Here is a 5,000-nt window from a genome sequence, read left to right as displayed (position 1 = left end):
TCGTCGTCATAATCATCATTATCATCACCACCATCATCATTACTGTCGTCGTCCTTATCATCATCATTATCATCATCACCAATATCATCATATTCATCTAACGTCCATTTTCCATGCTGGCATGGGTTGAACTGCTTGACATGAGCTGGTAAGCCAGAAAGTTGTACAATCTGCTACAACTGTCACTTTTAGCATGGTTTTTACAGTTGGATGCCTAATGCTATTAAATCCGTGAACCACCTATGTTACTGCTGTTAATATTATCAATTAAAAATATTTGCCATATATGGTATTAACAATAGCAACATCTTATTTCAAATGTAAACATTAAAATGTATGTTGCCTATATATATATATATATATATATATATATAAACAACTGCAGCATGGAAGGTGTTTATATGCAATTTAAAAACACAAAAAACCGTTAGATTCACTTCAAAATTTAAATTTAATTTGGCAAAATATTTTCGTCGCTTTGAAACCACGACCTGTTCACTGACAAAATTCCGTGCTGTATAATAATTGTATGATAATATATATTCTCCAATTTGAAGTGACAATTTTTAAATACAATCAGATGACCTAAAAATGATGAGCTTACACTAGCCAAAATTGGACCCGCAAATCAATGCTAACATGGCTCCTTGCACATCCGATTGGGCCAAACATATAATCATCAGTTTCAGCCAAATTTAATGAATACATACTTAAACTGTCTAATTCTACATATAATATTTGTAAACAAACCAGAAAGGCTCTGTAAATTATGGAGAGAAAGCTACTATGGAAGACTCATAGTATTATATTATTATGAGTTTTCCACAGTAGCTTTCTCTCCATAACTTACAAAGCCTTTCTGGTTTGTTTACAAATATTATATTTAGTGTGTGTGTGTATGTATGTATATATATATATATATATATATATATATATATATATATATATATATATATATATTATTTTATTTAAAAGAGTTCCAACTCTGTCTGCTTTTTTATGTTTTTTATTTATATTCTTGTAAAATTTATGTGGGATATAGAATATGGAATATATAATATATAATATAAAAAAAGGTGGATGACACAATGAAATGAAGTATTGAATGTCTTATTGAATATATGGAATATGTCTTATTGAATATATGAAATATTGAGTGTTCAATATAAAGGATTAAATATATAAATATATAAAGGCGAATACGTATTTTCTATACCTTGTGGTATTTCATCATGGCCGATATATATATATATATATATATATATATATATATGATAACATACATAATATATAAATATATGCATATATCCATACATATATGTACATACCTACATCTATATGCATACATACATGCATATATGGGTACAGGACATCACATAAAACAATGAGAAACGAAAACATAAAGACGAAGACAGAAAAGGAAATTTTTTTTCGAACAACGAAAAAAGAAACCAGAGAAACGAGACAGAAAATATAAAGAATATTTCCCTTCTTCAGTTGTCCCCGTTCCATCTACTCCGCGTTTCGAAGGCAAGGACAATACGTGACTTCGTTGGAACAGACCTTCCTGCAAGGCAAATTAATTAAGTTCGGAATTTTTTGCAGAGGGTGAAAGTGTTAAGAAGAACAGGACAGTGAGAACAAGACAGTAAAAACAAGATAGAACAGTGAAAACAAACGGTAAGGGCTGTTAGGCCACGTGTTGTATGTGTATAGTATATGTGAAGGCACACAATCTAGTGGTTAGGATGTTAAGATATTGCACTTCCAATCGCTAGATCATGGGTTCGTTTCCCCGATTGGGCAGTGTGTTGTGTCCTTGGGCAAAAACACTCCATTTCACATTTATCTGTAGGTAGGAAAGTGTGTGTGTGTGTGTGTGTGTGTGTGTGTGTGTGTGTGTGTGTGTGTGTGTGATAAAATCATTCACTAACAGAAAAGTATGGTTTTAAAATTAAGTATCATTTACATACCTTTTTTAAATCTCCCTGTTACCCCAATGAAATTCGTTGCACACATGCATGTACACACACTGAAAAACACACACACATACAGTGTGAACGATATATTTTTATAGAGAGTGAGAGAGAGTAAAAAATATATACGGAGGAGAAAGTTTACCATGTGAAAAGCGAAAAATGAAAGAGACACAGATAGAGTAAGGGATCTTTTCTGTTGCTGTCACAGATCTTGCAATTTTAAAATTAAGTGAAAATTTTCAAATTTGGAATACCAGTGCACTTTTTTATGCTGAATCCAAGTTTGTAATTCAATTATTCCCGAAAGATTTTTGAAAAATGCTGCAGGTGATTAAGCTTTGATCATTTTTATCCATTCAGAAGTTAGAATTTCTATGTAATAATTGTCATAAAATGAAAGTAAACATTAGAAAATAAGGTTTTAAAGAACATGAAAGCAATGTGTGAGAGTTAATACATATACAAAGAGAATGAGTATCAAAGAGAAAGATAAATATATTTGGAGAGATATATTATTGGTAAAAGATATAAAGTGAGAAAGTTGTTGATCTAAAAATTATATCTCGTAGCAAATTATATATTGTCATTATTTATGGACAAGCTTTACCTTAGGCCGCAAATTTCGAAAATAAAATTCATTTTTCTGGAGAATGCACAGTTTCAGAGCCTTTCTGGTTTAAGCACACATACGTAACCACATACATTCACATTTATACATAAACAAATATGTATATATATATATATATATATATATATATATATATATATATATATATATATATATATATATATATATGCATATATATAATAATACAAATAATATGTGAGTATATGCATATATACGTACATGTATATATAGATGCATATCTGGGTACAGGACGTTGCAAAAAACGTGGACAAAATGATAAACAGAGTACAGAAAAACACAGGAAAGAAAAATAGGGAACGTTTCCTTCATCAGCTGCAACCATTCTAAAACTAAGCGTTTAGAAGAGTTATATATACGCACACATGTATATATATATTTATATATTTATATACTTAATCCTTTATATTGAACACTCAATATTTCATCTATTCAATAAGACATTTTCCATATATTCAATAAGACATTCAATACTTTATTTCATAGTACCATCCATTTTTATTTTATTTTATATTATATATTGTATATTCCATATTCTATATCCCACATTGGTTATGCAGGAATATAAATAAAACATAAAAAACAGACAGTGTTGGAACTCTTTTAAACAAAATAATATATATATATATATATATATATATATATATATATATATATTTCCTGTCTTGTTTTTTGTCCGCCACTACATTCCTCCATGGCAAGGTTTAATTTGTGTATACAAATTTAATTTGCGGTCCATGGGAAGAGCCGTTTTAGCGATGCGTCCTGCCCATCTCTTCGAAACGCCGATGTTAAAACGGGGGTAGCTGATGAAGAAGAATGTTCTCTATGTGGCTTGTGTGTTTTCTCGTCTACATTTTGTTTGCAATATCCTGTTCCCAGATATGCACCTATACATACAGGTGGATGTCGGTCTGCACATACCTGTACGTATATATGCATATACTCATTTACGATTTGTTTATATATATATATATATATATATATATATATACTAAAACGAAAAATGGAGATGCAGAATCTTGGAATATTCTTAAGTCTTGAACCGAGAAAAGTACAGAACAAGCAGTTACTAAGCCCGAAAAAGTGTAGTAGAGGTAAAAAAGAAAACTTTAACTATTGTTACGGAAGTTAGAATTTAAAATCAAAAATAGTAATAAACGCCATTTTATATTTTTTATCTTTACTTAAAAGTTCAAATTAAAATACTCAAAAAGCTATTTGTTTTCAGTTTTAATGAAGAGGCTAATTGTCTGCAGGTTTACACATTAAAAATTTGATATTATAAATTTTAATAATTAAAAAATAATACAATAAAATTTTAAATAATAGCAATTTGAGCAAAATTGACAATTATAAGCCCAAGCTTATTATTTAAAGATGTTAGAAAGTCTTTTCTATATTTTGCACTGAATTTTTTCATTAGCTTTATCTTTGAAGAATATTTTTCCAATTGTAAATAGAAAATGCTTTGTTATCTCATAATGCAAACTTTAAAAAAATTAATTCTTTTGTTTCTTAAAAAGAAATTCTCTAGGTTTTACAGTTTTGAATTACATATATTCTACATGAGTTTAATCCTATAACAATATCCATGATCTAAAAGCCTTGGATAATGAGTTTTGTTAAGAAAATAAAATTAATATACTAAAATTAAGACAGACCTATTTTTGCTTAATAAAAAGAAATTTCTAAATCAAACATATTGACTTGAATTTAAAATTTGCAATAAAAAGCAAAAAAATATTAAAACATAATAGCAGACACTATTTGATGAACAATTTTTGAAATTAATTTAGCAAATTCCAACTTCAAGTTTTAAGTTTTTATCTTTTTGTCCTCTCCATTTCCAGACTTAATCACTACTTGTCCTGCACTTTTCCAGGTTCAATACTTAAGAATATTCTAGGATTCTACGCCTGCATTTTGCCTTCTAGTCCACATTTTTCCAGGCAATGCTTCTATTTTGAAATTAATTAATTTACCTTTATAAATGAAAAATGATATTGTAAATATTTTTTCAATACATATTTTGCTCAAACTTAGAAATTTTGTTTGCACTTAAAATTAACAAAGAATTAATAGCACCACATCTGTTATAAATAAATATATTTATAAACAATTTTGATTATAAACAATGTTATATTCTAATTAAATCATTAAAAATTAGCTTTTTTCTATTGAGTGAAATACTTTATTTTAATATGTTCTTAATATGTACATCCTTTCATACATAAACAGAATAACAATAATAATAATGAAATCACAAAAGATCATAACTACGAGTGTGAGGCAAAAAGTAATGCCATTTTGTTTAGGACAGGTATAATTACCAGCACAGGAATATGTATCATACATCAAAATGAAGCTGGTCC

The sequence above is a fragment of the Octopus bimaculoides genome, chromosome 3 (assembly GCF_046866305.1).
Source record: "Octopus bimaculoides isolate indiv1 chromosome 3, ASM4686630v1, whole genome shotgun sequence".
In the NCBI taxonomy this organism is placed as follows: Eukaryota; Metazoa; Mollusca; class Cephalopoda; order Octopoda; family Octopodidae; genus Octopus; species Octopus bimaculoides.
This window is presented reverse-complemented; position numbering follows the sequence as displayed.